General features: G+C 38.6%; 1 protein-coding gene across 2 annotated transcripts in view; it reads left to right on the top strand.

Annotated features, from left to right (window-relative positions):
• Positions 1–3,822: 3,822 nt before the first annotated feature.
• The window catches only part of JADE3 (jade family PHD finger 3), a 46,550-nt gene continuing 24,556 nt past the window's right edge, over positions 3,823–25,816 (top strand). The window contains exons 1-2 of one of the 2 annotated variants that reach the window (XM_088144993.1): positions 3,823–4,135; positions 24,099–24,220. The gene's annotated coding sequence lies outside the window, so the exon portion shown is untranslated. The remainder of the gene's footprint in view (positions 4,136–24,098; positions 24,221–25,816) is intronic. The other variant, XM_088144992.1, reaches the window with a different exon arrangement.

Genomic DNA, 25,816 nt, shown 5'->3' with positions numbered 1-25,816 from the left:
TGTCTCATTTACTGTACACAGCTGAATAAAATGTGTTAATCACAGAGATCTCAAACAGCACATTTGCTCTGAGGTAGCACTATGGTATGATGAATAGAGCTATGTGTTTATCAGGAAAACCACTTGTATGCTATCAGGCTGCATACACACAAACTATATGCAAGGAACAATGTGTCAAAAGCTTCATCTTATGGAAGTCCCTACAAAATCAGTGAAACTAAATGACATTGCAACTGAATCACATTTCATAAGGCACAATGCTGGCTTCCTAGCTCATTTTTGCAGTGTTCTCAGATGTTTTGATCTCAATCCAGGATTGCCTTTATATATATCCTAGCAAAGACATACACTACTATTTTGTTGGAACAGAGTATCTGTAAGAGATGCTTTGTCAATATGAAAGCTAAGATCTACCAAAACAAAACCCTTGTTACTTTATATGTGTATAAATTACTGAGTTCTGTGAGATTTTAATTGCCCTCAAGCATTACTACCATCACAGGTAGTCTCATGACCAAATTATTATTTGGAAAGTCCCAGATTATATAAATTCTACTAACGTTTCTATTCCTTTTTTCGTTTGCCAGACCCATAATAACCTTCCCGTAAAGCAAACTGACAAATGTGTTCCTCTTTCCCTGATCCTTTTGAAGTTTTGAAGTTTCCCTGATCACTTTTGAAGTTTTGAAAAAACTTCACTTTTGTGATTCATCTCATGGTCTGCAATCTCACACCTTTCTCCAGCCCACCTCATTCAATGCATAACTGCAAAGAAAAACAGGGTGCCCTTGTAGTGGCTGTGTTCACAAATGTGATGAGGCACAACTTTCCACATGAGCTAAAGGTTTGTGTGCCATCCTCATAGCCCTTAGAGATGATCTTTGCCGTGAGAATACACAAGACTGTCCTTCCCAGATCCCCACTTCTAGACAGCCTTGAGTAATCTAGTGCATGTGGAAAATTATTCTTATATTCATATCACTAGCCTCTCTCCCATTTACACATCATATATATCCCTTCATATGGAATATTTTATGCTGTCTTTAAGTCAGCATCCCAGAAATGACAATAAACTTGCCATTCTCAGCATGAGCAGAACAAAGCCAGCTGTCCTGAATCTCAAACCTCACTGCTGAACTAGGCCATAGGAATTGTCTGAAACTTTTAATTTGCAGCTATCAAAATCAACTTGTAATTACTCCTGTACATTTTTGCTATTGCTTGGTCTTCATTCTTAGTGGGCAGTTGCAACCAGCCAACAGCTAATTACATAGCATTTGTATTATATCACATGCTTCTCATTTTGAGAATGTCCATGTAATTTTAAAATTAAAATTCCTGTGTATACAGAATTCAGAATACTTTAATGGCCAAGAATAAAATATATACAAGGAATTTGTCTTCGGTGACGACAAATATTGTGTGTGTGTGTGTGTAGAAATATATATATGGAATATATTATATATTAGCTTTATGCAAAATAAAAGGAATTAAATATCAAGTATTTACTATGTATACTTTCTGTATTAACCTTATCCAACATCCACATCCTTCAGATGAGTTAAAAATAAGCACTAACAAATATTATTGGTCAGATTTATATGGCCACCAATCAGAAAAATTCAAGGTGGCTTGCATTTAAAAACTCCTTTAAAAGAATGCAGAAGATATAAAAATTAAACGGCATGTGGGGAAGTACTTAAAAGCCATCCCTTATCAATCATCACTCAGAATGGCTGAGAATCCTGAGAGCTGTGCTAGGTTAGAAATGGTTCTTCCAAATTAAGTACTGCCGCGTTGGATATTGAATACGAAAACTCTTATAATACTGCAGTAAGCATCCAGATGGTTTTGAGTGTGTACCTTCAAGTCAGTCTTGACTCCTGGTGACTGCCTGGACAAGTCCTCGCAGTATTCTTGGCAACATTTTTGGAGGTGGTTTGCCCTTGTCTTCTTACTCCATACATCTAGCCAAAGAAACATACACTGGGTGAAAACCTTTTCAGCCTTGCTTAGGAGTCTTCCATCGTGTATTTAAAAACTATCAGGTTTTCGTTTCATTTTCTGAGTTCTGTTGTGGAACTCCAGCTTAACTGCTCCCACATCAAACAGAAGATTAATTTTATCTAGAGTTTCCAAATTCGTGTGATAGTTTGGTGTTGTTTTATAATTCAGTTAATGTATTATTTCTTCATGCATGAAGTAAGTGACTTTGTGCTACATTTCTCTTTCACACCGAGGAGTCCCCCTTTCTACAAATAATTGAACACGAGTCAGCAGCTTTCCCATGTAGCTATTTCCTTATTGTAGGTCAAAAAATGGGGCTTATGACATTGCTACCATGCTGTAAGCTGCCCCAGCATCTCACACTGGTTATTGGACTAGATTGCATTGTATTGGGGATGAATGCTTCCTCAAATGTGTTAAGCTATGTGTTAACAGAAAAAGTGCAAGCACCGGCCATCATAGGCTGTTTAACAACTTATCTTTTTATCAACGTTTAGGTGCTTTCCTTGTGCTGTTGAAGTAATTCAAAGCAGATGTAGGATAATGGATACCTACTAGAGTATTAAATGGTTTGCTTTCTCAATCATATAGACTGTATTTCTGGATTAGTTGATACTAGGCTTACATATTTATTTTCATACAAGCTTCATTAAAACTTATGCTAGACCTAAAGTGGTAATGTAGTTAGGATCTTGTGGGCTTATAGTTGACCAAAGCATCTGAAACATATTTTTACGTAAGAACGATGGCATGCATATCATGTAATTGTCAAATGATGTGATTAAATAATTCTGTCGTAAGGTAAATTGTATTGTTTCTGTGATGAAATGTTTTCTCCCCTTATCCCCATTGTGGTTGACCTAGACAGTTGACAGATGTACATTTTTGGTCTATCCCAACTCATCCTGATTTTTTCTAAAATTCTTCTGTTATTAGAAATGTGTGTTCCCTTGTCCTCAGAGGCTGAAGGGAGATTTATCGATCTTCTAACAATTTTTTTTCCTATTGTTTGGTCAATTACGTAAATATACCCTCAAGCCAAGATCAACTCCTGGTGACTGCATCCATGCAGTTTTCTTATCAATGTTATACAGGTGGTTCATTACTGTACTGGCTTGTTCTGGGATGTTTTTTCAACTTCTCAGCCTAGGCAACATTAACACACCCCATCCAAATAACTAGGGTCAACTATGCTTCACTTCAAAGATCAGCTAAGATTGGCTGGGCACGTGGTGCACTTTTTTTTTTTCCAGAATTGCCTGAAGAATATTTTTGGGTGAATTCCACTACTAGTTATTATCAGCACACATGAACACAATTCTTCAGGTTAGTTTCTTCCATTTGTACCCAACACATTAAGTAGGTTTGTTTTGCACTACATTAGCTGTGACATGTACCTATGTACATTTCTTTTTCCCTGATGGCTGGTGAAGAAAGCATTTTATTTTCAACCTATCCAGGGAAGGAGGAACGTGCTAAGAAAAAAAAAAAAATACTACGTGCACTGATGACGGTGGGCATATACCGACTTTTCCAATAATGCGAGGTTTAAAAAAGAAATGGGGTTTAAGAACAAAGATTACACAAGCGCTGGAAGGGAACGACAGATAACGGCGTGCTGAAAGTTTTCTTTGAGCTACTTGGGACGGCTAGGAGGAGAGGCTCAATGAAAGCAAAGCGGGGACGGCGGGGCGTCTGCTGGCGTGCAGGTGCCAGGCAGCCCCGGCCGAGCTCGGACGCGAGAAGAGCTGAACCGCCGCCGCTACTGCCGGCAGGGTGGGAGAGAAGGGAAGGGGAAGAGGCGGAGCCTGAGAGGCGGTGGCGGCAGCAGTGTCAATAATACAATAGGGCTCTTGTACCGCCGCCTGGCCTGCCAAGAGGGAGACTACAAGGGCAAGGGCCCGCTCCCCCCAGAGCGCGAAAGAGGAGAGAGGGGGGAAGCAGGCGGCATGCCCGACGAGGCGGCCGGGCCGTAGTCAGGACAGGCAGGCCCGGGGCAGCGCCGCTGCGGCCGAAGAGGAGCCGGGGACAGATGAGCGACGCCAGATAGCAGCAGCCCGAGCAAGACCCGAGCTCCAGGCCCTGGCGGAGCGCACACCGTGGTCGCCGTCCGCTCCAGGGCCACAAGGTGAGCTGCGGAAGAGAGGGACCCTCGGCGGCGGCGAGGCTGCCTGGCGCCGCGGGCAGGGCCGGGGCTGGCGAGTGACTCGGTGTGATGGTGCGCGGGAAACAGCTCCAGACGCCCGGAGGATGGGACGGGAGGCAGCTCCGGCCCTCGCCGGCTCACCCGGTCTACGCGGGCGCGATCGAGGGGCCGAGTCGGCCCTAGGCCGAGCTCGGGGTGGCGCTTCACCCACATTGCCGATGCCGCCGCTGCGCCGAGCCGCGCCGCGCGCCCCCTCCCACGCACAGGCGGCGCTTGGCGCCAAGGCCTGGCCGCTGGAGTCACGCTGGCGGGGCGGGAAGGGGCCGAGCCTCCATGAGGTGAGCGGGGAAGGGGAGGAGCCGCCGTGCTAGCGCCGCCTCAGGGATGGCCGCTCGTGTTTGTGAGGGGACACGTGGTTGCGCGGGTGGTCGTTGGCTGTTCCCGGCCCGGGGAGGAGGGGGATAAGTTTTCTCCTCTTGCGTCGTCGCCCCCTCCTCGGACTGAGGTGGGGGATGCATTTTTATAGGTCCAACTCAGGTCTTGAATTTATGCGGGCTTAACTTTTCTCCTGAGTCGGCAGAGGCGAGGTGGAACACCCTTTTAGTTACTTATTTTTTTTAATTCACTGCTTTATTTTCTGCCCTTAGGTCTGACTGCGTTTGGGCGATTTGCACACCTGTCGTGGTTAACTGAGTTGATACCGTTCATCCAGTTTCCTGAATGCGTACAATAAAAAAGCCAGTTTGGTCTAGTGGTTAAGGCCCCAGGCTAGAAAGCAGGAGGCTTTGAGTTCTAGTCCCGCCTAAGGCATGAAGGCCGGCGGGGTGACTTTGGGCCAGTCACTTTCAGCCCAACTCACCTTACAGGGATGTTGTCCTGGGGAAAATAGGAGGAGGAAGGAGTATTAGGTATGTTCGCTGCTTTGAGTTATTTATAAAAATAATAAAGGGATAAAAAAATCTAAAAAAACAAAAAACAAAACTGGTTCGCTAGGTTGTGGTTCTCTTGGGTCAGACAAACGCTGCTCGGCTGGTGTTTCTTCTGTAGCCTATATGACTCAGTTTGTAAAAAGAATAGAATAGAATACTTTATCGTCATTTCACTATACACTACACACCAAGTGCATAATAAAATGAAATTCTGTCGCAATTGACTCACAATTAGACCTGACTAAATACAATTACTTCACAGTACACAGTTGCACTTTGGGGATTTGCATTAAAGATTTTCAACTTTCCTTAACCTGCTACTGCCCAGAAGCACTGGATTTCAATTCCAATAGAGCGTGGTTTGTAAAGTAGCTTGAATCAGGAGAGTTGAAGTCCGTTGTTATTGTATGCAATTGTTCAGCTGTTTCCAACTTTTTGTGACCCGGTGGACATCATTTCACTAGAACTGTCTGTCAGTAACTCCTGCCTTGAGTTCTTGCAAGCTCAGCTTGTGTTTTCAGTTACGGTATCCCTTGGTCTTCTGTTGGCCTCTTTTTCAGTTGAGGAGGAGGAGGATTATGTGCCCTCAAGTTGTTGTCCACTCTTAGTGACCACATAGGTAGATTTTTATCCATGATGAAAATGATCCCTACCTAGGTTTTTCATCTCTTCCAGTGGTGCACTCATCACTACTGTAACTGAGTCAATCCATGTTGCTGCTGCTCATCCTCTTCTTCATTTTACTTCCATCTTTTCCCAGCATTAGAGCCACCTCTGAGAGTTAGGTCTTCACATAATGTGTCTAGCTCTTCTCCAGTAACTCACGGTGCCTAGAGGCTGTGGGGGTTTGGATGGGGAACAACAGGCTTCAGCTGAACCCTGGTAAGACAGAGTGGCTGTGATTGGAGGCCCCTCTGTATACGAGAGCTTACCATCTTTTGTTTTGGATGGGGTTGCACTGCCCCAGACCCGGTGCATAATTTGTGGGTCCTCCTGGACTCACGACTACTGCTTAAAGAGCAGGTGGCAGCCGTGGCCAGGAGGGCCTTTGCCCACCTTCGCGTGGTGCGCCAGTTATGCCCCTTCTTTGATCAGGAGGCTCTCCGGTCAGTCACTCATGCCCTGGTCATCTCTCAGACTATTGCAATGTGCTCTACATGGGGCTACCCTTGAAGACTATCTGGAAGCTACAGCTGGTTCAAAATGCAGCCATGCGGATATTAGGTGCCCCTAGGATGGCAAATGTAACACCTTTGCTGCGGGAGCTGCATTGGGTGCCAGTTTGCTTCTGGGTCCAATTCAAGGTGTTGGTTATTACCTTTAAAGCCCTACATGGCATGGGTCCGGGTTACCTGAGGGACTGTCTCATCCCTGTTACATCAACCCGTCCCACCCAGTCAGGCAGAGAGGCATGTTGCGGATCCCATCAGTGAGGGAATGTCCCCGCCCTTTGGAATATTCTCCCCCCAGAGGTGTGGTGGGCTCCTACCCTTGCAGCTTTCCGAAAAGGTTAAAGACTTGGCTCTCTCAGTGTGCATGGGGTGATACGGGCTCTACCCATCCCTGGGGGTGGTTAGCCACCTGATGATCTCCCTGGAATTACTTGCCAGTTTTCCATCTTCTTGGAACCTATTTATTTTTAGGATTTTTTTTTATGTTGTATTTTAACAAATTTTTATCTTGCTGTAAATCACCTAGAGTCGTTTCATGAGATGGCCTGTGACAAATTTGATTGATTGATTGATAAACAAACAAACTCCTGCTTCTGTGTTAAACATCCAAAAGAGTTAAGCTTTAGCTTCATTCTTAGTGCTGTTAGTGAGCAGTCTGGATTTACCTCTAGTAGTATATTGTTTTTCTTATTGTCCAAGGTATTCTCAGGTATTTTATCCAGCATTGTATTTCAAAGGCATCATTCTTTCTGTGTTACCCTTTCAGATGGTCTAGGTTTTACAGCCATATTTTACAACTAGGAAAAGCATGACTTTGACAATAGGTACTTGTCAGTGTGATATCTCTGCACTTCATTATTTACTTATATCTATGAGAGACTTTCTCCCAAGTAGCAGATATCATTTTTATCATGGTTACAGATACCACTGTTCCAGATGTTTATCCATTACTACTTCAACTTTCTTTATCTTTCTTCCTTCTAATTGCACTGGTTGGTGTTTCCTGTTGACGTAAACTTAGTTTTGTTTTTTTTTAATGTGGAGCAGCATAAAAGCTTTCAATAGAGTATATAGTATTCAACATCTTTTGGTAGAGTATGTAGCCAGTTTGGTTTTGTTGTTTTCCATGTATAGAGTTTGTCTTGGGCTGATGGTGTTTGCCATAAATATTGAATTTTCTTGGCAAAATTCTATCAGTCTGTCTCTTTGCTTCATTTCACGGAGCAAATTTTACTATTATTCCAGATGCTATTTGTTATCAACTTTAGTATTCCAATTTCCTCTAGTTAGTATGGCTTTTTTTTTTTTTTTTTGGTGTTACGTAGACAAGGTGTGGCAAGTGACCATAAAACTGTTCTGATTCTGATTCTTCTGCACCTGTGATTGAAACATAGACTTGAATGATCATCATATTGATTGGACTTGGACTTAAATTGAGATGGTTCTGTCATTTGGGGGTTGTATCCAAGCATTGATTTTGATACCCTTTTGTTAATGATGGCCACTCCATTTTTTCTATGATTTGCTTGTCCATAGTAGAAGAAATAATACTCTGAGTGAAGTGACCCATTCTAGTTAATTTCAGTTTGCTGATTCCCAGGATGCCAGTGTTCAGTCTTGACATTTTTGCTCTGGAAACGTTAAGTTTGCCTTAGTTTGTGGTTCTGTACCGGAGATAGATTATTGCAGTGCTGAACTTTCCTTTTGCCTCTAAGCTCAACAGCAGTTAGAAGTTTTTCAGCTTTAATCCAGCTACATCATAAGCAGCAGTGGTACTTGTACTTAACTCTTCTCTTCTCAGTAGCTCATGGGATATCTTCCAACCATTTGGGTTTTTTTGGCAGAAAACTGGAGTAGGTAGCCATTTATTTCTCTGGTGGATTGTATTCAATTTGAACCCTCATTGTACTGTATACCTGTTATTCTTTTGGGAATGTATACTCTCAACAGTACAATTGTAATGTCATTGAGATGCACAAACCCCTTCATGACTACAAATCAATGATTGATGAAGGTGTGAAGTGCATTGCATTACGAATTTTTTAGCATCAGGTGGTATACCAACATACTATAGACTGTATCCAAGGATTTGTATAGCATAATATATTGCACAGGTTTCAGATATAGGAGTTTTGCAGATCATTGTTGATGTAGTGCCAAAATGATTTTTAAGACTATAATTATATATAATGGGGGAATAAACCTCTTTGAATATCCATAATTCTTGCTTTAAATTATGCATGCATACAATTGTAGTATAACTTGATAATGCAATTTTTGTAAAGCTTAGTTCTTTAATCAGGTAAGAGATGGAACATTTTTTTTCTGTCCAAGAATTCATTCCCTTTGGGATTTGTGGTAGGAAGGCTGATTCCTTTGCCTGTCTTTCTCCTTACCAGAGGTTTTGAATTAATTATTTTCATGGGGTTCTCCTCTATTTTGGTTCTTATCCCTTTCTCTTTTTCCTTCCTATCCCAGATTTTGGTTTGAGTGATATAGATACATATTTAATCAGCATATAATAGTCATACTTACTTAACATTTAATCTGGATTACTGCAATGCAATGTATGCAAAACTGTCTCTGACAGTGATATGGAAACTGTAGTCAATTCAAAATAAAGTCATGAGATCCCTAACTGGGACTGTGCATAAGGATCATCTCTCCCATGTGTTAACAAACTCCATTATTGCCAAGTCTGTTTTCAAGCTCAGTTCAAACTATTACTTTTTAAATCCCCTGAAACCTAAGCAGTTCGGGTGGTCTTCATGGCATTCCTCAAATCATCAGCAGGGACTTAGCCCTGGATGTCCCTTCAGATTTAGATAGGGCAAGAAGAGATTAAGAGCTATCTTTGTTGTTTTACCTCTTATTTTTCTAATGCTATCCATAAAACAGTTCAGTGGCATTCAAACACCAGGTAAAATCTTATTTTTAAGTAATGAACTTTATTGGTACTCATGTATTATAATCCATTATATTACTTTGTCTACTTTGCAAACTACAAACACAAATGTGCTGAAGCTGTAGGTTTAAAATGTTAATAGATAGTTCAGTGATTTGACATATTTATGTGTGAAGTTCCTTAATCATAGGACAGAGCTGGTGAAAATTTGATCCCTAGCTTTACGGAATGGGAAGGGAGAGCTGGCAGACAGTTGTGACATGATCAGAGAAGTCTTCTGTTTTAAGTTTGGTAAAATTTTGCACCACTAGAATAGTGCAAATAGCAGCCTGATTAAAAGCTTTTGTTGGCATCTGTTGGCTTGTAACCAAATAGTACCTGATTGCTATGCCTTCTGTGTACAAGCAAAAGAAAGACACTATTGGAGATACAGACTTGTGAGGTCAGGATTGATTTCTGAATTGCCTGTGCTACTCCCAACCACATATATAATTCAAAGCCACAGTGGTGCTTTGATGAGAAGCCAAGTAACTGCTTTGGGAAATGAATAGGTCATATATAAATATAATTGTGCAAGCAGACACAGCTGGGGTTGCCATATCTGGGCTGCAAATACTTGGTCAGCTACTAAGTTCGTTTCAATGTATAGGAAGTCAGTTTGTAAACAATTACTGTCTCAATTACTTACCACAGAACTAGAATAACCATTACTTGGTGTTATTAACTAGTTTAATGCATCATATTGTATACAACAATTGAAATATTTAGCAGTTGGTTCTGTCTATCCAGAAGCGCAGTTCCATTTCCAGAAGTTGCTATCATTAGATCTCCTTTAGCATAAGACTCCTAAATGGAATGCGACAGAATTTGGATTTGCTAAATTCCAGATTGCCGCAGGTCTAGATGGATCAAGAACTGGCATAGCTAAATTCCTTTTTTAATTTCAGTGAGAACTGGAGAAGGGGTATTTAGAATAAAAAGATTACCTGGGCTGAAAAGTCTGATAAAACCATTCTTACTACTTAATTGTAATTGTGGATATTTTAATTATTGTATGATCTTTTAAGCCATCAGGAATGGTTTGATCAGATCTAATCAAGTGTGAGAGTTGTAAATGTGTATCGTTGAAGAGTGCAGCTTTCATACATTAATTGAGATGTATGCAGAGAGATTAAAATTTACTAATACTGTGTGAAAAGACAGCATATAAAATTTCTAAATAAATAATGGAAATCTCTAATTAATTGGGGGTTTGAAGTATTTTGTGACTGGAGATTTCCTAAAATATTACAGAATATTGAAGAGCTTCCCCCTACTTTTTATATTCATTTTCTAGCAGTGGAGAAAGTTATTTTTAAAAATACAGTGTGGAGACTTAAAACTCACTGTCAAATCATAACTAGCTGTGATAATAATATATGATTATATAAGAAACATATCTTATGTACATAACTTTATGGGTGGTATTACTAAGGCAGTGGAAGAAGGTTCTTGTTAGATTCAAGAAAATTGCATTTTTTCTGTATACAGGGGGAAATATTTTTCTCAGTGAGGAAATTTTGCTCTAAATCTGAGTACAAATCCCAGACTTAATTGGCACAGAACATTTAGGGGTTTTGAATAAATACTAGCTCAGAAAAAAGAAGTATGATACTGAAAAATATTATTAGACTGTATGTAGTTGATAGCTGAGATTGTAGAATGGAAAGCTGGAAGCCTCAAACCTCTAATCCCAGAAACCATCTTGGCTTCCATGTCCTGGCACTGCCTCCTGCTTTGGGTAGTGGTTTGATAGTTCTCATTGCCATCAGCTGTCTTTCAGAGGTATCCAGCCTCTACATCCAATGTGCCAGAAAGGTAGAATTTTCATACTCTGTGCTGCCTTACTAATAATTAAAAATAGAAATGGGGAAAAAAAACAAAATAAATTTAAAAATGCAGCAACGTGTGCAGTTTTGGGCACACCATGGTGCACCCATATGACACTGCTGTTACGCAAGCTGCACTGGCTCCCAGAAGCTTTCTAGATGCAATTCAAGGTACTGGTTGTTACCTTTAAAGCCCTATATGGCATGGGACCAATTTACTTGTGGGACCACCTCTCCTCAGTGGTTTCTGCCTGCTCCATCAGATTTGGCAAAGTGGGCATGCTCCAGTACCATCAGTAAAACAGTGTTCCCCGGAAGCATGCGCTCTGAGTTATGGTGTCTGCCCTGTGGAAAAGCCTCCCCCCAAAATGCAGCAGCTACTAATCTATTGGCCTTTTGCAAAACTCTGAAGACCTGGCTCTTTCCCCAGGCCTTGTGGGAGAGAGGTTAGTTTGGGAGGTCTGGTTTGGGTATGTATTTTCAGTGGTTTTGTTTTTATTGAGCCTCAGTGCAATGTTAGGTTTTGTTTTAATGTAATTCTCTGCTTTTGTTTGTTTACCACCCAGAGTTTCTTGGATAGATGGGCAGACATATAAATTGGATTAATAAATAAATAATAAATAAATAATGCAGCTTCCTGGCCATATAACCTAGGGGCATGGTTTCTAGAGTATTAACCCCTTCCATCCCTCATTGAGAGAAGGAACCATTTCACAAAAGAGGAAAAACAATCAAGCCTTATTTTTAAAAAAGTAAAAGATAAAATGTAAATATTATTTTAATATTAAAATATTAAAATGCAAATATTCTGTGTTGGATAAAGATACATTTCAGAGCTGCCTAGATTACAAGATACTGGTTAAAAAGAAACATTCAAAAGGAAATGCAATGCTCGAGCAGATCACAAGAAGGCACTGGTCTGCTAAAATAAAAAAAAGTTCTCAGTATATTACAAATCATAAGGTGATTCCAAATAAAAAACTGTGATCTAAAGAAAATTATGAATGCCTATGAAGTAAGAGTCAAAACAGCTCCTTAACTCTGGTACAGAGAAATGACAAATAAGAACATAAGATAATGAGACTAAAGTACCACAGAGAAAATCTAACATAAATTTCTGGATATTTATTTTATCTATTTCCACAAAATAGAAGTATTCTAAAGTAGTGACTCTGCTTTCTTCATTTGGACTTCACCAGCTACTATTCTTGCAGTTTATCAGAAGCTGTTGGGAATAATGAAGTTACATACACTTCCCCGCCTTGGTCCACGCTTCAGTGGAGTTGTTCTCCCAGTTTTGCTCCTTATTTTAAAATAACCAAATCTCTTCTGTCTCTAGCAGAAGTAGTAACTGAAGTATATCACTTTCTGTGTGACAAAGATAATCTATGCTTCTGGATACATATTGACCATCTGACATTAGGGTCTCATCTTCCTTGTGTGGAGGTGGATTGGTAGTCTGGATGAGGGACTGTCAGACAAGCTACATTCATAGCCCTATTCTTTTTAAAAAATAATAACAGTAATAATAATACTTAAAAAAAAAACAGTTGATACTATGAGTCAGTGAAAACATGCACTTTATCTTGCAAAAAACACTTTTCTGTTACACAAAAAAAGTGCTGTATGTTGACTACTCATTCCTCACAGAAGTTCTTTAAAGGAAATAATGTTTCATTTTTGTTGATAACAAATCTGCTTAATATTCAGAGTAATGTTAGAAAGTCAATTGTTTGTATTTCGTGCACCATCAAATTGATTTCTGTACTTTCTTTTTGTTGCAAAATAATGTGAAAATCCTGATTCACATAAGTACATCAAATAAAAAGAAAAGCATTCAGATGTTTCACCATGTCTGGATGCTCTTGAGAACTAATTCAGTGGAAATTTGTTAAATTTTTATTCTAGTTGAAAGTTAGACCTAAGCAAATGGTACTTTCTGGTCCACAGTGAGACGGACAAGTACTTTCTCATCTCACTGCAAATAAATCAAAATGGCTGCCACTTGGAAAATTTCGGTCTGTTAAAGCAAGAAAAACTTTTGAGGTAGAAGCATACTCATATTCTCCTTTAGCCAGTTGCCCACTCAAAATTCTAAGTTGCCAGGAAACCAGGCAATCAATTATTTGTGTTCCCCTACAAGAACACTTATTATACTCCTGGGGAATATCAGTGCTCCACAGAACGCAGTTTGGGAAATGCTGAGCTAAAGCATAGTTCAGATGCATGCCCTGAAAGTTACACTTGAAGTATAGTCACAGAAGAAGTAAAAACTTTCTAGATTACTCAAGAAGAAAATTCCTGAAGTTGTTTTATAAGGCAGTATACTCACATACAGTGGTACCGCTAGTTACGAACTTAATCCGTTCCGTGACTCTGGTTGCAACTCGAGTTGGTCTCAAGTCGAGGTAAATTTTCCCATAAGGTTCAATGTAAATACGGTTAATCCGTTCCACCCTCCGAATTTGGTCGCACCACGAGGCAAATTTCCCCATAAGGTTCAATGTAAATACGGCTAATCCACCTTCCGAATTTGGTCACACCTCGAGGTAAATTTCCCCCATAAGGTTCAGTGTAAATACCGCTAAACAGTTCTGAAACATATGCATTTTATTTTTAAACCTCAAAAACCTTCCAAACGCCACAAAACACACCACAAGCCTCACCGAACATCTCCTTGCTACCGCGATCTTGCCCACAGGAAGCCGCAACCGTGTGGCAGCAGGAAAAATGGCCGCGGATCTGGTTCGTAAGTAGAGGCGAGTTCGTAAGTAGAGGTAAATTTTTGGGGCTGGAGCTGGTCGTATCTCGAAAATTTCGTAAGTAGGGGCGTTCGTAAGTAGAGGTACCACTGTAGTAAGTTTTTTTCCTCCCGCAAAGGAGATTTAGTGGTCTTATTTATGATGGCAAGAAATTTTCATGGAAAAAAGCTCTTGGTTTGTCTCCTTCATTTTCTGAACATTGTTTTTCCTTTTTCTTCTTAAAGTTCGTGAAGGTCTTGTTAAATATGGTAGAGGTAGAATATTTCTGATTTGATCAATTAATCAAGAAAGTATGTGCTAGGAATAAATATTTATAATAAAATGTATGATTAGAGCATACTTTCTTGCTTTGAAACAAAAAGGAATTAAAGGGCAGGCTAGCAGATGGTTATATTTTGCAGAGATATGGATTGGCAATGGTTGTATTCCAGCTCTTTGGAAACTTTTAGAGAACAAAATGCAACTGAAGAGAGAGGAATGTAATTAGCTGGTTTTTATTTAGTTTTCACAAAATGTTTCTATGGCACAAAACAGATAAGACAGTAAGATAGTAGTGGATGTTATATATTTGAGACACCTCCAAAACAGGCAGTCTTTTAGTTTCCTTTAAAAACTCTACTTTTGTTAAAGTTCATATTGCAAACAAACCATCTTAATTAAATTTTCAAAATGTAAAAACTTTAATTATTTTAAAACACTGCATCTGAATTCCTCACAGCTATGCCATAAATATAACCTACACTGCAGACTAAATGGGGAAATAATGTCTGTACATGGTACCCATAAATTACAATTTGTAGTCACTGGCATTTGTAGAACTGGTACAATACACTTTGTTAAGTAAAAGGTGTCTGTTTCCAAAATCTATATTCCAGATTTTCCCTTTTGTAATAGGTCTATCTGTTTCCATATTTTAAAATCATTTTTTCAAGCCCTACATTGTGGAAATTCCCTATTTGGCTGTAGAGGTGTGCTCAAAATGCTTCTACAGGTTTTCCCACAAACTCTTGAGACAAGTATGCCTGAGATTATAGAGTATATAGTTGCTGGTATAAAAAGAATTAAAGGATAGAGTGAAAACCATCTCTGACCTTGCTGACTGCTGTAAAAACAGACAAGGATCAGGAATAATCGTTTGCTTCTGTTGGCTATTCCCTACAGCTTTCCCACAAGCAGACACAGTGTACCTATTCACTGAAAGGATGTCTGCTCAAATGCAGCATAGGAGTAAAAAAGAACAGTGTTACTTGCTTTGGTCCGGAAGGATATGAACACAGAAGTCCTTCTTTCTAGCATGTAACTGAATAGAAGGGGGTAATGAAAAGAGAGTTCTTCTGAAGACAGATGTAAATGTTTTTTACAAGTATTTAAACAACTAAATAGAAACAATGTGTGTCTATATAAATAAAATGTAGAGGTGAACTACTAATTTGATTTCTTTTAGTTGCAGCTGTGTCCTGAATACAAATGGCATTGGGAATATTTTACAAATTTAAATTTATTTATTTATTTATTTATTTATTTGGTAAATTCTTGTGTTGGTCACTTCACTTCTAGAATATAGCAAGGGTGGCAGAACAAAATGGTAATCTGGCTTTGTACAAAGCAACAGCAAAAACAAAAAAATCTGCAGTTCTCATCCAAACCACAGTTTATTAAGATACAGCAATATATGTACTATTACACATTTAACAAGATTATTTAATGAAACAGCCATTTAATTACTATTTAATAAAATAGTTAAACTATGTTTCAATTCTGTTATTCCTTTCAAAGTATAATTGTGGGTGTTCTAAAATTATTTATAAAAAGCAAAAACTTAAATTGCTTTCTTGTTTAAGAAATGGGAAACTTCAGTCAGATAGTAAAATTATACAGTAGTTTAAGCTTTTTTGTACTCAAGTTTAAGTAGTGTTGTACTTTTTTGTACAGAGGTATATTGCTGTACCTCTGTTTCTGTGATTCTCATATTGCTTTGTACTTTACCAAACCCTGCATTTTAAAAGTAACAAATTTCTTTCATTTAAATGTTTTTGGCTGTTACTTGTTGCTGTTTCTCTAATTTACTTTCTAAGTATGACTTAGAAATAAAATGGGCCCAAGTCAAGTGTGTAGAAATCTCTACGGTTTGTTTCTGCAAAAAGCAACATAGTATTTCTGTCAAATCTCTTGTGTATTGTATATTCCCTCTCTTTTTGTAATCTCGCAGTTTAGATGCACATCTAAACCTGGTTTACCAGAAATTTAAAAAAATGGAGAATGACTTGTAGTGCAAAAGGGAAGGATTTGGTATGTTCCAGACTTGTTCATATAGCACCAAATTGCATATTGGCACTGGATTCAAACCTGCTATTGACTAAAATAATTGCTATATGATTAGAGTCAACTTGAGTTATCTTTTATTTTAAAGCAACTTAAAACAGCATTCTGAAATAAAATTGTTGATAGTAACTTTTAAAGTGTATTTCTGTGAGAACCCTTTTCTGTAGAAAAGTGAAATGAAAAAGTGATCTAAAAGGAAACTTTAGGACTTTCTGTTATAGTAATCATTGGAAATGTTCACTTTGCTTTTTTATCGTGCCCTCTTGGAAGTGAAACCAGTCGTTGAATTATGTTGCAAAAAATGGTGTAAAAACTTTTTTTTTCAACCATTATTAGAACGATTTCTATTTACATATTTAGCGTTGTCTGCTGATTCTGAAAAATATTAACCATGGTTATTGGGACACTAATATATAGATTCAATTCCAGTATAATATTTTGTATCCATAGATACTTGTTAATACTGTAGGAGGTATTCTTTTGGATGTATTATCCATTATATCGTATGTGTATTTTCATTCATTCATCTTTATTACGGTCATGGACCAGAATTACAAATAAAAATACATTAAAATACATTGAAATACATTAAAAATACATAAAATAAAATGAACAGCACATGATAATATATATACAGATTGGTGGGTTCATCTGTGGGCAGTCAAAATCTGCCTAATTTTGCAGACAGTATAACAAAATTTAGCTACGTTCAGGAAAACTAAATCATTCTGATCCGATAGCAACAACTGGACATAAAAAAAGATCAAGATTACCTGGATATTTTATCAGATGAGGAGTTATTAGATGGGTTCATGAGTCCTTATAAAAAATACAGTGTAACAGGACATGTGCTATAGTTTCAATAGCCCCTTGTCCACAGGGGCACAATATCAGCTCATATGGGACTTTTTTGTATCAGCCCTCCAAAACTGCTGTAGGAAGAGCATTACAGCATGCTAGAGTAAGTGCCCTCCAAAATTTGGGGACAGTGATGTAATTTAGATATCTTGCTGGCTTGAAAGAAAAGGCTTGACTGCTCAAAAAAACATTCTTAGGCAAAGCGGACTGGTCCTGCTGGACTTCCAGGTCTTTGATAGGCTGTTTGAATTCACTAAGTGCATACTCGTAGCCCATCATTAGGAATGCCTCACTAGAGAAGCCGAGATGTTGAAGTTTTTGTAAGATAGACCTGAACCATACTGATTTATAATTATCCTTGATAAGGAAAGAACTCAAACCTGTGGGGAAAAACAGTAGTTTCAGCCAATGTGCTATAATACAAGTCCATGCGCCCGTTTCGACTTTGGACAACCCTGCTTCCCTCCTTAGTGCTACATTTGGGATACAAGGGACTACCTGAAATATGGCCCTTAAGAATTTGGATTGAACCCTTTCCAGAGGTGTAAATGAAGGATAGGGTCCTAGCTGGGCACCAAAGAGTAATTGTGTGCAAGCCTTAGCTGAGTATAACTTCAGTGCTGCCGGGATATGCTGTGTTCCCCTGGTAAAGTAAAAGGATTGGATTGCAGCCACTGTTTTTTGAGCGTTTTGTGTAACGTAGCTTTGGTGCGCACTGCGTTTAGTGGAGCTATGAAAAACCATGCCCAAATATTTAAAGGATTTAACTTGTTCAATATTCTGGCCGTTTATCCTCCAAATATGCAGGTTAGGTGTCTTTGAAAAGACCAAAATTTTAGTCTTGCCGTAATTGATTTCGAAAGCTTCTTCAGAGCAATAACTGGCCAGAGCACTCATGGCTCATTTGAGTCCAGTTTGTGTTTGTGATAGGAGTACTATGTCATCTGCATACAACGAAGTTGCGTTGTGCCTGTTTGCCAATTTTGGAGGGTGTATGTGTTTTATATTGTAGAATCAAAACACAGGACTCAAATGCAAAATAATCAAGGCTTCACTGCAGTGTTTATTAGACAATGTACACTGGAGGGGACCCACCAAGGGTTGGTGGGAGACACTCCCCTATAGGCAAAATGGATACCCTGATATTTATACACTTCTACAAGAAGGGGAAGGGAAAAAGAATGCATACACATACATACTCATATGATGATGCGGGCATACCTAAATAAGCAATACGTCTCAAGTTACTTTCTGCCCCTCTTCTATCCACTGCCTTCAAAGAAAACAATAGTGTCACAGAGAAGAAGAAACAAATTAGTTCAAGGTGCCAAATGCCAGGAAGAACGCATCCTCCCTCATCCTACAGATGCCTTGGTGTATGGGGATGTTTGTGATAAGGCTTTTTACAACCATTCTGGTTCCCACCAGCTTCAAGGGTGCTGCACATTCCTTTCTATTTTAATAAGGTGATCCCATTCATCTGAGGCCTCTAAAAACTTGCTTCTTTCACCCAAAGATGAATTTTCCTCACAATTCTCCCCCCCTTGACCTTCAGAAGGTCAAATTCCAGGTCAGACCAGGGAACTGGATTGAGCCTTATGCTCTTCTGGAGGCAGTTGTCAAAAAGATCAATTAAACACTGTCCAGTACACAGTAATAGGATTATAATGGCCAGAAGAGCTATGCATCCTAAAGCTAAATTTCTCAACCACCCAGTTCCAGGCAGCCAAGAGGTGAGCCAATTCTATAGATTGCTGGGGGCTTGTTCAGCTATTTTTTTTGCCAGATCCTGCAAATCTTGTACAGTGGCTTTTACACATAAAGAATTGTCAGCCAGGTTAAAGCAACACATACCTGGAAATTCCTCACACCCATGGGCCATTTTAAATAACACAAAGTCAGTGGCCAATCTATTTTGTAAGATTGCTATCCTTAACTTTTCCTGCTCTTCATTTAGGAGAGCTATAGCATCTGAAGGCTTGTTTATGCTTTTTATAACTAAACAAGCCAATTTTTTGAGATCTAGGTAAGCACGGGTTGCTAGACCTGGTGTTCCAATTAGGGATATAGCAAGTCCATAAACATCTCTGGTATTCAACAGCCCTATGTGATCATCACAGGTACTGTCAAGTGGGGGGCCCTCTATAAGGTATCTGCACACTCACCTGGGTTTGTGATGAGCGTAATTTTGGACAAGTGGTACTGCATGAAATGCCCAACTGCGCAGGGGCCTCCTGAGGAATGTGCTGGAAAGTATGAAAAGGCATAGTTTCCACACAATAGATAACAGCCCTTCGGTAAGTAGTGGGGAAACTCTTCAGAGTTAAGCTGTATTACCTCTGAGCATTTTTCAAGAGCTGGTAGTGAAAGGCATGTCTTTTTGTCTTCACAGCCAACCACTTGCACACAGTTGGTCCCTGGCAAATTGCCCTTGATTTCTACCCTGTATAATGCTTGATTGGTCCACTGGTGTTTGGTGGGTGTGGATTCAGAGTACAGGAGGGTTTTCCCTAGGTCATCAAAGCTAAGTGGGTTACATGTAGGGAGTAGTGTAGTAATGGTACAGAGCACGTTGAAAACAGTTCAGGTACTCCTACAAAACATGTTTTAAGCACAGAATCCCAATTTGTTCCCTTGAGAGCACAAAAAGGTTCACCAGGAAGGATTATGGAATGGACTAATCTTTCCTTTGATGTACTTTTCGATAGTCTCCTGCTTGCAACTGGTCAAATGGTTCAGTTTCAGGTAGCTCATTCTGGTCATGATTTTGTCTGACTCGCTCTTGGGTTTGGCGCTGCTCCTGTTGAAAAAACTGTATAGCACATAAGTAATTTGACCATGGTTTAGGATGAACACCTGAATGGGGATTGAGTCAAGGCCCAGAGGCATTGGTCGCCTGTATACAATTTCATAGAGAGATGGCTTTAGTTCCTTTAGAGGTGAACTTCTGATGGCCAAAGTACCATGGGGAGTACATCTATCCATCCCCAACCAATTGCGTCTACTAATTTGGCCAAGTGATTTTTCAGTGTTCCCACCATCCTCTCTATCAGCGAGGATGCCTGTGGCCTGTAGGCACAATAATATTTGAGCTCTATTCCCAGGGCTGTACCCATTAACTGGATGACTTGATTCACAAAGTGTTGCCCTCTGTCTGAATGGATGATTGCTGATATGCCCCATTTTGGCCCCAGTTCAGTTAACCAACATTTGGCCACTGCACTGGCATCTGCTTTTCTGGTAGCAAATGCTTCTACATAATTACTGAAGATGCATATAACAATCAGTAGGTGCTTCTTCTGTTTACAGGGAGGTATGTCAGCAAAGTCAGTTTCGAAAGGGTACTGCCCTCTAAGGCAGTCAGTAAGGACGTAGCCTCAGTCCTCTCCCCTTAGAATGGGCCAGACAAACTGCACAGTTGCCAACTATCTTCTATGCTTCTGCATTAATCCCCTCCCAGTATATTTGGAAGGCACCCGATTAGGGAAGACTGTCCAATAAAAATATTTTTTCTGCTACAAGCATTCCTAGATCTGTATAAATCATTCCAGGTCAATCTGACCTTAATTTTATTAACTGTCTGTGCAGTGTGACTGCAATGAATATGATTAGCATTTCATTTCATGTTAATTTTTTATATTCCCTTTCCTTTTTTGGTAGAGCTTTATGCATAATTTTATGCATATTTGAAATTTTTCAATCATGAAAAACCCATTTCAAGTTCAAAATGAACTTGCTTGACTTCCTAAGATGTATTCCAATGTTAATGCAACTTTAATGAAAGTATTCTGAGCTTGGAGGAACCCAGATACTGTGCTATTAGGGTTGGAATAGCATTGGACATTTCCTGTGAGATTGAACTGTATGCATTGATCTTGAAACAGTTGTTTTGTGTTTTAAACTTTTCAAATGTAAAACATTTTACAGACGTATGCACCGGGATCATTCCTGGTTTAATGTTGACAATATGCACATTCAAAAGTGTTGTGCCATTAAGTATTGAAGATCCTCTAACTAAGTGATATAATTTTTGTTCTTATTTCTCTTAATATGTAGTATAATCCAGTGAAGGTAAGCCAAGTATTGTGTTGGGTAAATTATAAGTTACGGTTAGGGTGCAAGGATTCCAAACTTGTCTTTGTTTTAATGATACAGCTCTGTCACTCAAAGATCACAATCCAAAAATAGGTGGGGCCAGGAATCTATTTAGAAGGAGTCAGAGTTTTAATGGGGTGAAATAAGTACTAAGCCTTTGCAAGGTTTAAGATCATATAATGCTCATAAAACTCTCAAACCCTGAAAAAAAACTGAAAAGGGCTAAATATTTATCCCACCTATTTTGTGGAACTCTGGGGATCTCAGTAGGAGTACTGTCAGGATGCATGTGGCTGGTAGGCTGCATTTTTTCTACTTCTGTATTAAAAGAAACTTAACCATTCAGAAATATTACTATAGTGGGAAAATATTTTTACTGTATAATTTATAAAACCTGGATGCTTTACATTCTTTGATTTTGAGAAATCCCTCATTGCAGATACAGTGTAACCTACAGTATATTTTCTGTACCTTCTCTTTGACTATTTAAGCTGGTATGTATTCCTTTGTGCATAAATGTGTGCTTTGTATCTGTAGTATGGTATAAAAAGCCTTTCTTAAAAGAGGCAATAAGATTAGGTTTTTAATATGCCAATAGCCTGTTTGAAGCTTTCCCTTAGAGTTCTTAGGCTCAAAAGTTAATTGCAATGCCTCTTCCTCTCTCTGTTATATTATGAACTGTTTCATAACTCTTGTTGAAAATCTGCTTTGTGCCAGTAAAAGATGTATTGTCTTTGTAGCAATCAGAGCTGCACCTATAAGGTGGTAGGCCAGAGATCCCAAATCCTGTCCCAGAAATCTTCTAGTTTTTCACACCTGGTCCCATCTTCTGCCCTGGACAAATGACTTAGTAGTTTCCATTGCCATCACTCTTCTTTCAAGGAACACCTCGCTTGGATGTCCTCCCCTCTAATATCCAGCATGTAAGAGGGATAGGACTTGCACACCCTGCTGCCTTCCTAGTAAGTAAAGGGGTAATAATGAAGCAATTGCTATAGTTCTATCTTCTGAGTGTATAGCTTTGAGGCATATGATCAGTGTTATCAGTCCTTCCTCTCCTCCTTGAGGAGACCAGTAGACCAATCTTGCAAGGGAAAAACAAAAGTCAGACTTTTATTTTTAAAATAAAGTTTGAGTTAAATTTGAGTTGAGTAAAATTTGGAACCTGTAATGGACCAGTCTATTGAATTTTTTACTGCCATATGCTGTAAATTGGACAGCTCTGTACTCTAGATCCTTATTCTAGATCCTGTTGTTACAATTTCACCAGGCTCCAAATTTTACCGAGTCAAAAATTCCTCCCTCAAGAGCTTTGAAGAAACAAAGTACCATCCTGCCAACCATGTGTGTGTGTGTACTATAAAGAATATTGAACCTAAGCACATGCAGACCAAAGGAATTAAAATGTAATACTGTGTTTGTCTAAAATGCTTACTTATTTCTTAAAGATAAACTAAATTCCAAAGTAAAGCTTTTCTGCTTCTTTTTCCTAGACCTCCCTCAACCTCTGGGGATAATCTTAGCTAGCTGTTTGAAGATGGTACAGCCCACCTCAGGCACAGCATCTTGTTTGTCCATTTTCCCATAGTCTTATGTGTTTTAAAGTAACAAAAGTTTCATTATCTAGGAAGGGAGAGGTTGTGGGAATCTCCTGAATGTACTATATGTGCTGAAGACTATGCCTGAGGCCTGGTGTGTATTCAAACTCACATGTAGTCGGCTATTTAGAGTGGCAGGGAGGCTGTAGCTTTGTGGATGCTGGCTAGCTGTTCACAACAATATTAACTATAAATATGTATAGTTTTGCCTCTGTTGATCTTGCATACAGTGAAATCTATGAGCTAAATTTGTTTAGAATTTCTGACCTTTTCTTAAATAAAAATGCTGTGTTGTGCAGGAAACAGAAACATTAATATGACTTGCTTGGACTTCTCTTTCTTCTATGCAATTTAAGAACAAGTCCTCATGTTGTAACTTCAAATACTTGCTGTTCTATTGGAATTTGTGCCAGAAAATATAGAAGATCTGTAACTATGCACAGTATGGACAGAGGTTCTTGTGAGAATAGTGCCTCAGAATAATACCATCTTTGGTTACCAATATTTTATCATAGATTTTTCAATGTTAGTGAAAATAGCTGGAATACTTTGATCAAGCTTTATTGGTTTAATGGAATTCTAAGCAATAATCCAAGATTTTCCTGCATCAGTATCTTGCAGATAATAGGAATAGTGGAATCTGTGTGCACTATCTCTTCTTTTACTTGTGAATTGTGACTCACAGGTTCAAGCAGCATAATAGACAGGATCCTAGTGTGGGTTAATGACACTTTGTCTCTATAGGATGCTCTAATGATTCTGAGGAATGTTTAGGGATACGTTTCTGAGAGGCAGGAAACACGATATAGAGAAAAAAGAGCTAAAAAATAACAACTGGAAAGGCCATTGTGAAAATAATTTGTATAATGTTTTCCTAGCAGTAGCTTCAGAAATGCTCACCTTCTCAATATTGGTAGCTGAGGTCCTCAGTATTGATGGCTGAGGTCTATAGCTGCATTGCTAAGGCTAGATAAAACAGATAGCCATAAAATGAACCAGGATAGGTGACCTAATGCTTTAATGGGACCAAGAGGGTGCTGCTAAAGCTCCTCATTTTTTAAAGTAATGATTTCCATTTTGGAGGATGGGATACACATTTATTTATTGGATTCATATCCATTCTTTCCTCAGGAGTTCAAAGCAGCAACATAGCATTTCCTTGGAGGAAGTTGTGACAGTTACACTGGCTTGTATTTGTGGCTCAGATAAAACCTTTGGCTTTTAGCAAGGAATGCGCATGTCATCATTTAGATTTGGGTTTACCATGATATAGGTATTGTCTTCAGAATCTGTCCGTACGCTTGGTATTTTTGTACTAATTGCCTGTGCAAGAAAAGACATCAGCTGTTTTAATCTTGATGAAACATTTGTGCTTCAGATGGATTTTGCCAAAGAGGAATATTTCTTTTCTCTAATGGCCTTGTTTTACATCACAGATCAAATGCTGTGAGGTCATGATTAGCATTGAATCCTGAGGCTTATCCATTCAACATGTGGATATGTTGCTATGTCTTCATTATGTATCTTCAGAAAATTTCTAACTATCAGTATTGAAATGGTAAGCAGATTTTATTTTATTTAACATTGCATCCCATGCATAAGAGCACAGCTACTTTCAGACATAATGCAAAACCAGTATATATGCAGATCATAGCTAAGAGCCCATAGTATGTTTTGAGCTTCTAGATGTGTAGTAGCCAAGAGATGCTTATCTGTTTTCTGTTTCCATCCAAATTCTGTCCAGCACTCAGCTTCAGCTTCATATGAATATTTCTGTGTTTTCATTGAGAAGTGTTTATGAAATAAAGTCTGCTTAAAATGATTTTCAAAATCTAGAATGATATTTGAATGTTTTATATTTAAATTTAATGTGAATGTTCTTATTCACTCATGCACTTATGCTGAGCTGTCAGATATGCATGGGAATTTGTTCATTTTTTTGTTGTGAGAGAAGATTTTTCAACTATAATGGTAGAACTAGAACAGAATCTTTTTTTGTGGTGGAAGTGGTGGCAGCATTTAATTTTATTTTCTTAATCCAGTGTTAGTAGATAAACATTGGAAATGCTAAGAAATTTTAAGAAATTGAAATCAGTGAAATATATGATTGAAAGTTGGATTAATGTACTTCATTGCAGATCACATAGTGAATAGAAATAATCTGTTCTGTACAAACAACTATTACATTTTTACAAAAAGAATAATGTTGTGAATTATACTGATATATTTATAGCACTATAATTATTTATATGACCATGTATAACATGGTCTGGTTCTAATGTGTGATTTGCTTAGGCTTTGGCTATGATCATCAGTAGTTGCATATTCATTAGTCTCTTTAGTTGAGAGATGGCTAGAAGTTTCATGTAAAATCAGATAGCTAACTATAATATTTCAACAGAATGTAATTGGCTTGCTTGATAGTATTAGTTTTACCTCAGTTACTTTGGGCTGCTGGTTTCTGAATCTGTATTTAAAATCTTTGCACAGCATATGATAGTCTACTTATCAGCATCTGCAAGTAGACTCTCTGTTTTGTTGGGTATTGATTGCAGCTGGTCAGAACTAAGAACACTCTTCCTTGTTTCATGTATGAAGCTTCACATGCAGGCATAGTTTTTAATCAAAATTTTAATTTGTAAAGAATTATACATTGGTTGCTCCCAGAAATAGTAATTTTTGGTTATGCTTTTTAAATACCCAATATTATGGGTACAGAACAATGGTGGAAAATAGTTAGGATATCTGCCTTGTGCAGATAAATGAACTGTTCAAAAGGAAGTTTTTGTCAGGTTTCTGAATTACAATAGTCAGATTGATTCCACTGCTGGATTTTTTTGGGTCTGATACTGAGAGCTTGGGATGTAAATTCAAATAAAGAATTTCAATTTGTCTGCTATATTCATGCTTTTTCAGATATTCTGGATGATCAGTTATTCTGTCATTACAACTCTTCCATCTGGTTGAAGTCTCTATCCTATTCACAGATTCACAGGGTTAATGTAAAGTTGAAGCATCCTTTTATTCATTTCCTATTTCTATCTTAGGGGAATATTCTACTTGCTGCTTCCAATCTGTTATGCAGTAGAAACTAAAAAAAAACATGTTATTATCTGCAGATAAAAAACCTCTTAGGTGTATTTCTATATGATAA

This window comes from Python bivittatus, unplaced genomic scaffold (assembly GCF_059951505.1).
Source record: "Python bivittatus isolate LINGU-HERP-01145 unplaced genomic scaffold, Pbiv_v1 ctg000350_np1212, whole genome shotgun sequence".
Classification (NCBI taxonomy): domain Eukaryota; kingdom Metazoa; phylum Chordata; class Lepidosauria; order Squamata; family Pythonidae; genus Python; species Python bivittatus.
This window is presented reverse-complemented; position numbering and strand designations above follow the sequence as displayed.